Source organism: Paroedura picta, chromosome 3, assembly GCF_049243985.1.
Source record: "Paroedura picta isolate Pp20150507F chromosome 3, Ppicta_v3.0, whole genome shotgun sequence".
In the NCBI taxonomy this organism is placed as follows: domain Eukaryota; kingdom Metazoa; phylum Chordata; class Lepidosauria; order Squamata; family Gekkonidae; genus Paroedura; species Paroedura picta.
In genome coordinates this window covers 134,544,060-134,559,391 of record NC_135371.1, presented here as the reverse complement: position 1 = coordinate 134,559,391, position 15,332 = coordinate 134,544,060, and the positions used below count along the sequence as shown (strand labels likewise).

Here is a 15,332-nt window from a genome sequence, read left to right as displayed (position 1 = left end):
CATAAAGTACATGACCATTAGATGGGAAGCAGTTCTGATTGGAGGGACTCCTTAATAGCTGTATCTAAGCAAGCTAGAAATCTGGTGGCTGGCCTGCACACCTGTGCAGAACCCATGTGTGCCTGCACAGGAACAACTAGATGAGCATCAGTTACAAGTGCAACCCTGTTTTTCCTGTGAGTTCTTCTCTGAATCCAATTCAGTCCCACAGTCTACCATCTGTTCCTAAACCTTAGCAATTGATCCCAGTACTTGCCCAGTCAAATAAGCAATATCGAAACTGCCCCACATGTTCTCTTCTACTGTCCTTTCTACACAAGTCTTCATAGAAAACCTTTGAGCCCTATTTTGATAAATAAGCAGGGACTTCCTGGTCACCTTATGGTTTTCCTCTTTCTGAATAATGCCAACTCAGAAATAACAGTAACCCTGACCAAATTTTCGCTAGATGCCATTAAATTGCACCAGGACTGTTGTTAAGGACAATTTGTTGCATATTTATCCATTCCTACCTGAGCTTTGTCTTTTACTCAATTTTGCTTTAACGTCTATTTATTCCACTTCCGACTGTAATACTATTCTTATATGCCAATAAAGGATTTGGATTTGGTCCTTGCCCAATGGTTTTCCTGGTTCATCAGCATCCTGGACTCTGTGCCGTCCCACGTGGCTTTTCCAGTGCCAATCCCATCCTGGCTTTAGCCTTAGCTGCTGCGATCTGTTTCTACGCTTGATGGCCTCACTGTGCCCGCTCCGATCTCCCGTCGCCTCCCGGGATCGCCCATGACCCCTAGCTGAGAGTCTGCCCGACTCTGCTCTGAATTGTTCGTGGGCGGCGCTAGGACCCGTCTCGCCCCGGGGCTCTCCCCGGCTCTCTCTGACGTTAGCTAGAGATGGGCAGGAGTCGCCACTCTTGAGCTACAGGCGCTAAATCGCCCCTGGACTGGAGCCGGCGCAGCACCCCCCGGGCCCGCGCTGTGCCTGCCATCCGAGCCGGCCGCGCTTAGCCGCCGCCGCCGCCGCCCAGACCAGCAGCTCGGGATTTGCAGGTACCAAAGCAAAGCCGATGGGGCTGCCTGGGCCGGGGCTTCGCGCAGGTGCCACCAGCCGCACGCCATCCAGCCTGAGACGGGGAGCCGCGGCTGCCGGCACTTTCGAGCTTCGAGGCGGGCGGGCTCCAAAGGACCCCGGAATATGGATCTGCAAGCTGCGAGCGTCGCCCCATCCCCTTGTCGCCCCCAAGGCGCCCGCCCGCCGCCATTCTCCGGGGAGGGAGGGAGGGAGAGAGAGAAACAGCAGCGGGGGGGGGGGCACACGGGGGGACGCACGGAGCGAAACTGAGGGGCTGGACCCGCCCGTGTCGCCCGTCCCCCCACCTGCCCTTTCCTCGCCGCTGTCTCCCACCGGGGAGATGCTGAGCAGGGGAGAGGGACGGAGGCTGCCGCTGTGCAACAGGGGAAGGAGCGGCGGCGTGGAAGCAGACACGCTTCGTCCTCCCGTAGACGGAAATAAGGCTGGCCAAGCCCTGCGCTCCCCAGACCAGCCGCTCGATCGGACGGGCGTCGCCTTGTCCGCTCCCTGACCTCCCCCCCCCCCATCCCTCCTTCCTTCAGTGCCTCTGGGCCCGCGGTGCCAAAAGCTGACCTGACCGGAGGCGGGGGGGGGGGGGCTCAGCAGTCCCGCCCCCCCCCCCACGACCCCCGGCCGTCACGACCGCGGCGCTTCTGCCCATTCATTCCCGCGCGCGCATCCCCGAGGAGCGGAGCTGGTGCCCGAGGACGGCCTCGCGTGGCTCTGGCGCTCGCCGGTTCCATCCTGGGTGATCGATCAGTCTGCTGCTTCTCTGTGGCGAGACGGCCTCGGAAGCCAGCCGCCTTGAGGCACAGCAAGGACAGGCAGCCCAGGGGCTCTCTGGCTGTGATGAGGTCACCGGTGGTCAAACCAACAGAAAGCAAGGCCTCTGCCAGACCTCTGGCGCTATGTCCCGCTAAGCAGCATGGCAGCAGGGGCTTTGTTTCACAGCAGGGGCAGAGCGGCTTTCGAATCTTGTGCTCATCCTCTGGTTGTTTCCCTCAAACTCTTGGGATTTAAACCCTTGGAATGCTCCAAAAGATGAAGGAGGCAGGGGGAATAGACAGGAGAGCTATGTCATCTGTGGATGGTGCTGCCAAAGGGGAAATGAGGATGTGACTATCTACCGCTGCTTTATTCCGAGAGATGTGTGTCAGGACTGACTCAAAACTATTCAAAAGTCACCCTCATTTGGAAACCTGTGAATGAGCTGTGGTGATTCAGTAGTGAGACAGGCTTGGTCAAGCAGGGGTACCCTCACATCCTCTGAAACCCAAGGCTAGGAGGCAGCATGAGGGGAGGGTCTTGGCCTCCGTGCCCTGTTTATGGCCATTTGGGGCAACTGGTTGGCCACTGTATGAAATAGAATGCTGTACTAGATGAACCACTGGTCCAATCCAACACAGTCTCAACCCTGACAAAATGTTCAAAGGAAAACCCTAGCTCAGGTTAAATGTTGGTTAGAATACCGGTCCTCACTCCTGCCTCTCTCAATCTTTGCTAAAGTTCTCTCAAAGTTCTTCAAAATTTAAATGTTATCATTGATTGTTTTGCCCTCTTCCATGTACCATCTCAACTATGGCAAACCATTTAGTTCAGCCTTAAGTGATCGGAGGCACCCCTTCTTGGCCTGCCTCTGTGCTCAGCATGCGCATGATTCATCCTTTCCAGACAGGACTCAGATTCTAATAAATAATGTCATTATATCACTTTTTTTTACAGGACTAGCACATTTACTTGGATTTTAAATACCTTCCTGAGTATTGACCTTTTAACCAACAGTTCTAAATATCCTTGGCTGCATTTCCTGTCTGTCTACTTCCTTGAATTGTTCTTTTAAAAAGATGAAAATACTAGTCTCCAAAAGAGATGGTTTTGAGTTCTCTGTCTTCTTTAAAAATGTATCCCTTCTTGCCTGGGGTTGGAGCACCATTGCTTGCTTGTTTCAGAACTCTTGGTGTCTCTACTAATAGGGAGTTATTAAGGCAGTTATTAAGGAATATCATCTGATAGCTGTTGTCTTCAATATTATATTTTATATCAATTTCTCTCCCAGTGTACCCATAACATCCAGTTGCTTTTTAGCTGTGTATCTACAGTGATTCCTACTTCTATTTTGGTATGCTAGTTATGATGAAATCCCACTAACTTCCATGGGATTTACTTGAACCTAAGAGTGTATAAAAGAACTATGATGAAGTGGTGGAGGAACAGTTTGACAATCTCACTTGGAGCAGACTTTGGATAATGGATTCTCCTATAAGGCTGGCACCATAATTAGACTGTTCTCATATGGAGGATATGAGATAAGGTACATGCTGGGGTTTGGCTGCTAGTGTGGCTCCCCAGTTCCTTTGTCCTTTGACATAGTCTATTCCCGCTGAAGGGTAAATTCTCAAGATGGACAGTTGCTGACCTTGTGACCCAGTCTGAAGCGAAGCTCTAAGTCTGAGAACTGACTGTAAAATGATAGCCTCACTTGACATCTCTTTTTCCTTGCGTATTCAGTTTTCCTCATGACTTGGTTTCTATTCAAGCCAACATTTGTGCATGTGAAGTGCTTGAACTTCACCACTGGTGTCGTACAGCAGGTTCAGAGTGACCTCTGACATCTAGGAAGTAATCTGCATGAATATTTGTAGGACGAAGAGACTTCATTCTTCAATGGCCCTCTTCTTTCTAGATTGCAGCACCAGGTATTGAATTATAAATCTCCAGTGTAAGACAGCATGACTTTTTATAACCTCAAGTTCATGTCCCTGACTTTTGCACAGAGGCAGGCATTTGTTGTTTTACTTTTGGGACATTTTAAATGTTTCACTAAAACAAAGCTAGCATCTGAAGGTGTTTGATGCTAGCTAATCTAGTGTTATTTCCTGTGGACTGTGCACTCACTTCTGACAGTGGTGGACAGGCATACTTGTAAACCTGCAGCAAGCTGTCTCTGTCTGTGAGTATGCTTGTATATGTGTGTCCATGGGAGCAGAAAAGCCTGCCGGCAATTATGCATGAATCTAGAAAGGAGGACAGGCTTTCTAGTTGGGAAAAAAACAACCCTGAGGTTGTAGTCTTCGCAGTTAAGCCACATCACAAGGTTATTGTTATAGAACACACATGCATAGAACGGCTGTTCCAAGAAGGTACTGGGAGGAGATAGGCTATCCTTTTGCCCTGAGTATCAAAAACACAGTGTCTACATGTGAAAATGTTGATGTGCTGGGTTGTCCTGGGCCAGGTGCACTGGGAACAAGCTGAGCCCCAATGGCACTGTTAGAGTTCCTGGGGTTTGCCTCAAATCCAGCTGATAGTTGTGTGAGTCTCAGAGGTGATGAAAAGCATAAGTCAAGTCCAATGCCATACCTTCTCTGATGCTGCTGGTCTCAGGGCTGCTGCTCAGGCCTCGGTTGCTTGGCCCTGCATGCTAAGCAAAAGGATGTGGCATACCGGTCTTTGCCCTACATTCTGTTGGTTGTCTTTCCCCAGTATAGTTTTATTGTGCCTCTTTCTGAATTGGATTATTGAAGGGCACTGTCCTGTTTAATATTTTCCTTTCCTTTGGGGATTCAGAAATGATAACAGCTGGAGAGGGCTCTTGGTTGAAGTGCTGAACAATAAAAAAAAAACGTGTTGATTTGGTCTGGGAGAGAACTTTGCCTATTTAGACCAACCAAACACTATTTAGACCAACTCAATCACATTCTGCAATAAGAAAACTGCTATTTGCCATCTAAGAATAACCAAGTCCTTTATCCCCTTCCCTCCCTCCTGTTTTCTCCTTGTGCCTAGCCAAATGATACATACCACCTCTATTTTGTCAAGTGGATGAGTGTTGCTTGCAGTACTCCACAAGTTTTGGAGCACTGTCCTTGCAGTTTGCCAGTGTCAGTGATACAAAATGAATTTAGCACTTGTGGGAGTCCCTGTGCTTTAGCTATTCCAAAGGAAATGTCATAGTAAAGGTCAGAGAAAAGAGGAGACTGTAGTGAGTTGATGGAATGTGTTATCAGATGGGACCAATAAAGTAAATGAGCAGACATGGGAAGATGACGGGTGAGTTGTAATTCTACAGTTGGAGAAGGGCAGCTATGAAAATGAGATGTGAGTGAAATGGTCTAAAAAATTGGTTCTTAAACCTCAGAGGAATAAAAAAATGTCTATTGATGGTTATGTTTTCTTTTATAATCAGAATTCCATAAAATACATTTATGGGAATGACAATCTTTGACAAGTTATGATTTTAAAACTATATCTTGTTCAATAAAGTCAATAAAGTGCAATCACAAATACTCAACAGTTCCCTATGTTTATACTATTACCCAAGTCTTATTTTTGCAACTTCCGTCAGACTTCAGATTTTATATTACACTGATGGAGAAGATTTTGTATCATTTTTCTATCATTGTCAGCAGATTATGACTATTCCATTTACTGGCAAGTAGTGGATTGCAGCCTATAATTCTTGTAGCCTATCATTCTGGAGGAAGACATCCTCTAAGCAGAGTGGTAGAATACAACCCAATATTTCCACTGTAGTTAATAAATTCCAAACTAACACATAATGCTGCATCTGAATTACTCAGTCTTAATAGCCAGCCAAAGGTACTGAAATCAAGCTATATTTAATTATCAGTTTAATTTTCCTCCAGACTGTCATGAGTAATCAAACTGTGGCATTTGCTTGCAGGGGCTCATGGGAATTGTAGTCCATGGACATCTGGAGGACCGCAGTTTGACTACCCCTGGCTAAATTTTGCATTAGCTCCACTAGCAATGTTACAAAAAGCCCCAATCATGTTGCTCACATCTCCAACAATTATCATATTTATCCTTGATCAATTGAAAATATATTAAATGCCAAAAGGGATCCTATTAATAGTGTTACTTTATACTTAAATACAGAAAATAGTCCAGAATTTTGCCAAGATATCTTGCAGGTCAGCACTAGAGATGGCATTGTTTTGTACTTGTTTTCAAACTATTTTCACATTAGTTATATAAAGCTATAATCTGTTATATTTGAGAGAGCAAAGCTTTAAATGTTTTCCTATTTAATACTAAAGTGTCAAAAATGTAATTTCTAATTTTAATTTCAAAATTCTCTGATTATATAGGAGATATAATGCAATCCTTAACAGTTATACCTACCTAAGCCCACTGAAGTCAAGGGTGTACTTCTGTTTAGGATCACAATAATAGTACCTTAATTCTCCTGCTTAGTTTGCTGTATCTTGGTAACGCAAACAATTTCCATGATGTATCATGCAGTTTTTTATTTCTGCTATTTGGAAGAAATACCACATATAAAAATAGTATTCATTGTTTGAAACATATTCCTGGGAGACCACACATGCATGGGGGCAATCAGTCCAGGCAACCAATCTCCTTTCTCCATGTTGTATCGTGGCAGCAAATCCCACAGCCATTTTTTAAAGGATGTGTTTTAATGGCTTGTTCTAATGGATGTATTTTAATTGTTGTTTTATTATCTTAGCGTTGTACTACTTCAAGCAGGAATCTTTGTTCTAGCCCAGGCTGTTCTTTATTTGCATCTGTATTTAATCACTAAGCACTGAATCTTGCACATGCTCTATAATAATAAATACTATTGAGGAAATGATTTTTTTATTCTAAAATTTTTATATTATTGATAAAGTGACTCATGTCATTTTAAAATCTACTCATAAGAAACTCATCAATCATATCTTGCCATCCTTTCAGTGTTCATGAAGGAATTGTAACATTTTCCAAAAATACTATGCTTGGTTAAAACATCAATTTTTAAGGTATAATATAAAAACTGGAATGGATAAAATCACAATCCAATGGATTTGTAATTGGCTAGCTGATAGAATCCAAGGGTGCTCATCAAAGGTCTAGCTTCCTCTTGGAGGGAGGTATACCACAGTGTTCTATGCTGGGGCAGGTATAGTTTAATATTTTCATTAATTATTTAGATGAGGCAATAGAGGGTATATTGATAAGTTTTGCAGATAACACTAAATTGGGTAAGATGGCTTATATGCCAGAGGAAAGGACTACTTATTCAAGGAGATCTGGATAGATTGGGAAATTGGGCATTATACTGTTTGAGCCGTTCCTGGGAAGGTGGTAAACTTAATAAAAAATAAAAGGTAGACACATTGAAGAGGGGGGCAGCTTGTTTACTGCAGCTTTAAAGACAAGGACTAGGAACAATGAATTCAAATTACGGGAAAAAAGGTTTCACTTAAATATTAGAAAGCATTTTCTTATGGTGAAGGCTGTTAGTAGATGGAATATGCTGCCCTGGAGGGTAAGAGTCTCCTTTGTTGGAAGTTTTTAGAAACAGCAGCAGCATTGGTTTTTGTGTCCTGCTTTTCACTACCTGAAGGAGTCTCAAAGTGGCTTACAATCGCTCTCCCATCTTACTCCACAAAAGGCACCCTGTGAGGTAGGTGGCACTGAGAGAGCTCTGACTGGACTGTTCTGGGACAACAGCACTATGAGGGTTGTGACAAACCTAAGATCACCAAGCTAGTTGCATGTGGAGGTGCAGGGAATCAAACCCGACTCACCAGATTAAAAGCTGCCACTCTTAACCACTACACGAAGCTGGAGGAGGAGGAGATTGCATGTACATCTGTCAGGAGTGTGTGATTTTTAAGTCCTTGAGAAGGTGATAGGCTGGACTGAATGACCATTTGTGGTCTCTTCCAGCTCTGTGAGATTCTGATTCAAATTTTACCTGATAAAACTGCCACAAAGACAATTTGTTTATGTAATCTGATATTGATCAATGGTGGAATTTTCATTTCAAACAAATTGTCAGTATTGGAGGACAAAAGATTACTAAACATTTAATGAATTTTCAGACTGATTTCCAGTTTCAAGATGTGAAAAAAAGTTTTATAATACAATCTTATGTAGAGCTACACTATACTAAGACAATTGACTAAAACGATGTGAATTACTGGAGTAATTATTCATATGACTTCATTGTAAGAATCTTCCTGGATATTTCTTCAGAAAGACAGCTTAATACTTATTCCATAGCCAGATATTCTTCTCCTTTTGAATAGATGTTTTAGGATTAGAACTATAGAATCATAGAATAATAGAGTTGGAAGGGACCTCCTGAGTCATCTAGTCCCAATATAATTGCCATAAAAACTGTTTTAGAAACGTAACACCCTGTTTCTGTTTTGGTAATCCTCTCACAGGATCTGATGATCTGTAAATGGTTCTGTGCAAACTGAATAATACAGTTCACAATGACATATGTAATGAAGTGGGTTGCATACAGAAGATTGCATTAGAATATAAAACTTTTAATTGTTAAAGTTGTCACAATACTAATATGACAACTATCGTGTTGGGAATATAAATGTGGGTGAACTTTTCTGGCTTATTACTGGATATTTATTTATTATTGTTTCTGGTTTAACCAGAAAGCTACTCCATAATGCACATCCAAAATTGCCACTCCATTCAATCAAAACATTTTTTTTCAAAATCAAGGAACTAAAAGCATTTTTTCTTCTGACCCTTCAAATCATACTTAGAAGAGACTGGATTGGGACTTCCTAATGTAAGGCGTTATTGCTATTTGAATAAGAAATCTAGCATTCTTTTACAATGAGGGAATTGTCCATTATTATAAAATGGACAATGTGTCAATGAAAGATTCCACCTTTTACTAAAACAAACCACAAACTATGAAGAAAAAGAGAAACTAGGAAATTTGGAAACAGCATCCAAAAAGATAGACTCATAGAGCTGGAAGGGGCCATATAGGTCTTCTAGTCTAGATCAATGCTTACTGAAATTTCTGCTCCAGGAAAAGTTGGAACAAGGAAATCTACAACGATATACATATATACTGTTAAAATAGTTTCTTTATACCCCAGTTATTCTGTCATCAAACTTGTTGTCAATTCAGTTTTGAAATCTTACTTAAATCTGATGCCAGAAATGGCAAAACTCTGGTTTCATTAACTGGTAAGATACCATTTGGACAGGAATTCATATCTACAGATAAAATCTGAATCAGCTGGAAAAAATCTGAGAAATCAGTTAGCAAAACTGATTATGACCGTTGTCTTATTTCATGTCCTGAAATGTAAGTCAGTGCCCTCACTTGGATAGGCCAGGCTAGCCTGATCTCATCAGATTTCAGAAACTAAACAGAGTCAGCCTTGACTAGTATTTAGATGGACGGCCTCCAAGAAATACCTTGGTCAGGACATGGAGGCAGGCAATGGCAAACCAGGCTTAAAAGACTCTTGACTTGAAAACCCTATGGGGTTGCCGTAAGCCAACTGTGACTTGACAAAAAAAGTCGTTAGCTCTAAAATGATGAATCTGTAATTCAAAACACTAATGAGGTGGACTTTAGTACTGTCGGCCACCACAGATGTTTATATTTTTGTTACAAAGTAGGGTTTTTCATGCTAGATTTTAATAAATGCAGTAAATATTTGGTTGGTTCTGAACAACCCTGTCTGCAAACAAAAGATAACTTTGCCTTACACAAGGCAAGGAGAGGTAGTTCCCACAGAATCCTCCTTCCTATTGCAGAGTTTTATGGAAAATCCCATGTTATTTCTGACAGGGAACTGGACTGGAGGGTTTTTCAGGGACACATTGAGCTACATTGAGAAAGGGAGGCAGGAATATTTATTCTGTAAACTTCTTCCCAATCATAATTCTTTGATTGCGATCCATGGTGAGTAGTTATTTCTTGTACTGTAACAGGATTTTATATTTGTATTATAACAAGACTTAATATTTGTTACCCACCTTGGGAGTTCTTTTGAACAGAAAGGCAGGATATATATAAATTAAATAAATAATCATTGTCTTTTGATACCTTAAAAATAATAGTTGAACCATGTTATTTATGTATTTATGGTCCTCCTTTGTCACTGAGATTTATTGGGGATTTCACAATTAAAATGAATGCAAGCAGAACAGTAATTGCAAATTTAGAGCAATGCATAGACAGTGTATTTTAAAACTGAAGTATAACATATACAATTAACAAGTTTAGCTTGATTAGGGGCAGAATAGCCATATACTTTACTTCAGGTTGCCAGTTCTGTGTTGGGAAATACCTGGAGAATTTGGGAGTGGAGCCTGAGGCTTCAGAAGAAGAGGAACTTCAATTGGGTATAATGCTATAGAGTCCACCTTCCAAAGTGATCATTTTCTCTAGATGAACTGATCTCTGTCCTCTTGAGATCAGTTATAATGGCAGGGGGTCTCCAGCTTCCACTCTAACTTTACTGGGTAAGATACTTTTGGGGTGCTGCCCTGATTCCCTACCTAGCCCAATGGTGAAGTTGGCAAGGAGGAGCAGACAACACTTTTCGCCACCTTGCTGGCCCAGGCATGGTGCAGATAGCAGAAGATTCGGCATGGCAACACCTGGTTTTACACTGCATAGAGGAGCAAAGGCATTAACCTGGAGAGGTGGCAAATGGGCACAGCAGTGCCGGATTTTGCACCCAACTTGGCCTGCAAGAAAGAGTACAGGCATGGTGGGCTCCTTTCTCTTCAGCTGGATCTGTGGCCTCCATTAGGCAAAGGGGATGGTGACAGAAGGGGGTATGTCTTCTTGCCAGGACTGTTTTGGTCTTATAATTTGCCCTCCTTCTCCAGCCATCCTTGTACAAAGAAGCAATTTGTAAAACAGTTTTGAATGGGGGAAAAAACTTCCTCACAAGGATTTCACAGAGTACTGTTCTCTATTAGACTGTATTATGTGAAAGAATATCATGGAAACACTTAAGTGATATGTATGGTTTATCCCAAAATAACAAATTGAGTGATCCCCTTGAAGTTTTATTTGATTTTGTTTAGAAACAAGCTCTAAAAATACAGCTTTAATCTTCATGCCCCAGCTTTGTGCTACACAGGTATGAAGTGTTTCAGTTAACAAATCTACTTTGCTTAAAATAATTGTAGTTACGCCACAAGCTTTTTTCAAACACACATGAGCACAAAGCAAAAACTACTCAGGCTGGGGTAGATACACTTCAGTTATTGGAATTTGTGGCTCAGAGGTATTTTATTAGATTGATAGGTCCAATAGTGAATCAGCCAGTTAAACACACCCAAAGAAACACCCACAACTGAATCAACATTAAGCAAATGTCTCATCTTTCCTCATTGTTCATATCTCGGTTTCTCAGGCTACGGAAATAGACGCATACCTTTGGAGGGGAGGCTGCATCCCTCTCCCCCCAAAAAGGTAAGGTTATCATAGATAAGCATGGCTGCTCACTATGTGCGCATGTGGAGAAGTGTGGCTGAGGTGTCTGAATGACAGTAGGGGAAGCTGCTTGCTTGGAGAAATACATGCAGCCACTCTCCTGTCTCAGATCATGCCCTGTGCAAATATCAGGCAAGGCAATGAGTTTGTTTCGAGGTTTTTGCTGTGTTACTTTTTCTAATTTAGTTGTGCAAGTCTTGTTGACAATAAACATTTTTTCTTAAAGTAATATATCACTGTTCATCAGTTGTGCCATCATTTCAACAAAGAATACAGATTGCCAGAACGCCATTTGAAATGTAGGATGCAAATAACAGTTTGGCATCTGTTCTGTACATTCTATGGAATGGACAATAAAACTATGGGATGGATATCGATTGCATTTTACAAGAGTGTCCCCCTTACAAAGCCTTCTGGAAATCTTATCCAAGGCAACCATCCACCTCTAGCAAACTGCAGGGGCTATAGAAAGTTCGCTTGGTTTAAGTTTACCTGTTTTCTTGGTGAAAAATTACTTCTTCCATTTAAGAGATGGAGCTCAGATCATAAACTGCAATTAGGTGGGTTATATAGACATTCTAGAAAGATAAAAGTGCCTCAGTGATAAACTAAGACTGTTCTGCTTTTCCGCATGTCCCCACTGCACCCATTTTTGAACTAAATGTATAATTTTACAGCAGCAATGATACCTTGGCTAGAAGCATGATTTTAATATGTTGCATTTTCAAAGCGGTTTGACTCTTTAAGGGTTTTACTTTAAGGATTATATTTGTTGACTGTAAAAATACAATAAAGGTTGTTTAGCTTACTGACCATTGTGGATTCCCAGTGCTGGAAATCGTGTGTTTGTTTTTATTATTTGGCTTTTTGTGCAATCTAAGAAAACCCAAAGCCAAGGAGAGAGGCCCTAATAAGGAGACCTCACACCTAATACCCCCTGCCCTATTGGTATATAGCCAAGCCGCAGACTTTCAAAGGCCCCAACCAGACTTGTGAAAGGATAACAAAATTTGTGACAATAAAATCAGAGTCCAGTAGTACTTTAAGGCTAAGACATTAGTCCGGGGAACAGTGCTTGCACTCGAAAGCTCACACCTTGAATAAATCTTTGTTGGTCTTAAAGGTGCTACGGGACTCTGATTTTATTGTGCTACTGCAGATCAACACGTCTACTCATCTGAAAATTTGTGACAGGGTATGAGCTTTCCTGAGTCACTGCTCACTTCTGCAGTCAGGATGTTACATATGTGTTTCAATATTATTATTATATTAATAATTCACTTAGTTAACTCTGACCATGCGTTAGTTCTGCCTGCGTGTTTTGCTCTTTCTGACCTAGTAATGCGCCGTCCCGAGCATGACACTAAAGGCGAGGGGGGTGGGGGTGGGGGTGGGGGTGGGGGTGGGGCGACACACACATCTGAATCCTCCCCGTGTGCGGCTGAGGCTCCGCTTCCTTTCTACTCTCTCCCTAGTTAAGAGTAACGGTTGCTGCTGCTGTCAGTTCAGGCGCAACGAGTCCACCTAATGGTTTTTAAAAAGGGAAGAAAAGTGTCTAAATTAGGATTCCTAGAAAAGTAGGGCCGCTGTTGATTTATTTATTACGTTTTTGGGAAACGCACTCGGTAGAATTCTTCTATAGCTTTTCTGTAGAAAAGGAAGGGGGCGAAAAAAGGAGTATTGTAGCCCCTTTCTTTGCAACATTACGGTCTCCGTCGCGGGCTCACGATGCAGAGGCGTATATCCTACAATGCTTACGGTACCGGTAAACACCCCCCCCCCCCCGCTCGTCTTGGTCTGTCACGTCCTTCACGTCTGTATGCGGAAGGGCGTCTGGGAATTGCTCCGCCCCTTGTGCTCGGATCGCGTGGCTGACGCTCCTGCGGGCTCTTAGGCGTGTCGGAGGGGCGGTGAGAGGAAGGGTCCCCAAGTGTTGCTGTCCCGCGTCTGACCCAGCCTCGGAAGACACGCGGGCGAGAGTCGGGATTGTGATCTGCAGGCCCCTCCGATCGGCCGCCAGACTGGTGTCTTGGCAGATAGTGTTTACAGCATGAGGCTTCTTGATAGTAAGCGCCCCTGAAGTCAGCCGGTTTTCTTTCTGCGAGATCCTGCAGAGGTTCAGGCAGGCTGAGCCCTGCGAAGTTTTCCTATTTAAAATTTGAATCATAAACAGACGCCTGGGATTAAGCCCCGTTGAATAACATGGCGTTTTCTTTAGAGACGGCTTGCTGAGGTTTGATGTCAATGTCAGCAGGCAGAACAGGTGTCTTGTTCCTTACTCTCCCTGGCGCTGTAGTAATGCTTTAAGGTTCTGTCTTTTAAAAGCAAAGGCTCAGACCAGAGTTTCCTCCCTGAAAGAAGAAGCAGAAGAGTTGGTTCTTATACGCCGCTTTTCTCTACCCGAAGGAGTCTCAAAGCGGTTTACAGTCGCCTTCCCTTTCCTCTCCCCACAACAGACACCCTTTGGAGCAGATGAGGCTGAGAGAGCCCTGATATTGCTGCTCAGTCAAAACAACTTTATCAGAGCCGTAGGAATCCCAAGGTCACCCAGCTGCATGTGGGGGAGTGTAGAATTGAACCCAGCTCACCAGATTAGAAGTCCGCACTCCACCAAACTGGTGCCAGGAATCCCACCGATACTTTGCTTTTAACTGCCCATGAATACGAAGCTCATATTACTGGCTTTCACAATAGTTATCTAAAACATTTGTAGGTTGCCTTTCCACCCACATAGCATCCTCAAGGCAACAAACACTGCTACATTAAAAAGCAGTTAAAATAATGTGCATATAAAATATTTAAACAATTCAATCAATAAAAATATAAAATATAGAAAAACTTATAATGCCACAACTAGGGAGGAGGGACAATAAAAGTTATTGGCATATAGCAAACAATACAAGAGAAAGGTATTTTCTTGGGTCTCCAGCTTGGGTCTCCAACTCATCTAGCCTAAGATGGTGGAAGCATCCAAAGCATGATAAGATTGGATTGGTAGGTTCTTATGGGAAACGGCCATCCTTCAGGCACGCTGACCCTAAGCCATAGAGGGCTTTAAAGCACCTTGACTTGTCAAGAAGCAAATTGGAAGCCAGTAGTGATGGAACGAGACTGCAGTCAACATTCTAGCTGCAGCATTCTGTACCAACTGTAGCTTTTAGTCTTATTTTACTTATATATATAAAACCAGCATGAATTGCATAATATAGTACAGTATTGTTTGGTAATGGTGTCATTAACAATGCCGCAGCTTCAACAATCATAACATAACATGGGTAATAGCAGAATGTTTCGTCTCAGTAACATTACAGTTGCACCCCCATAGAATTAGCGTATCTGGATGGGAGGGATTCTGGGAGCTCAATGGTGTTGTCATTGGCCTCAACCAAATGCCTGGTGGAAGAGCTCCATTTTGCAGGCCCTGTAGAACTGTGGGAGCTCATTCCACCAGGTAGGAGCCAGGACCAAGAACGACCTGGCCCTGGTGGAGGCCAAATGTGCTTTTTTTTGGGCCAGGCATTGTTAGCCGGTTGGCGAAGTGCTCTTTGGGGGGCATGGGCAGAGAGGCAGTCTCTCAGGTACACTGGACCCAATCAGTGAATGGCCTTAAAGGTAACTACCAGTACCTTAACCTTAATCTGGTATTCATCTGGTAACCATTGCAGCTATTGTATCATGGGCTGGATGTGGACCCTTGAAGGTGGTCCCATGAGAATCCTACCTGCTATGTTCTGGACCGGTTGTAATTTCCAGATCAAAGATAATGGTAGGCCCCTGTAAAGCAAGTTGCAGAAGTCCAGTCTAAAGGTGACCATTGCATGGATCACTGTGGCTAGGTGTTCTGTGGACGAAGAGGGCACTAGTACTTTGGCTTGGTGCAGATGGAAAAACACCAGTCACTCTACTCTTGTGACCTGTGCCCCCATAGAAAGGGTGGCACCTAGGATTATGTCCAGGTTCCTGGTAGAGTGTGTCACTGATAGTTGCACTCCATCCAGGGTGTAAACTG

The 15,332-nt window shown here is 43.2% G+C and overlaps 1 protein-coding gene across 6 annotated transcripts in view; it reads left to right on the top strand.

Moving 5' to 3' along the window:
* Positions 1-776: 776 nt before the first annotated feature.
* Positions 777-15,332, top strand: part of SLC16A3 (solute carrier family 16 member 3) — a 51,662-nt gene continuing 37,106 nt past the window's right edge. For 3 of the 6 annotated variants that reach the window (XM_077328012.1, XM_077328014.1, XM_077328013.1), the window contains exon 1: positions 13,133-13,389. The gene's annotated coding sequence lies outside the window, so the exon portion shown is untranslated. Of the gene's footprint in view, positions 1,050-11,206; positions 11,303-12,501; positions 12,519-13,132; positions 13,390-15,332 lie in introns of those variants that run through there. The other 3 variants (XM_077328011.1, XM_077328015.1, XM_077328016.1) reach the window with 3 other exon arrangements.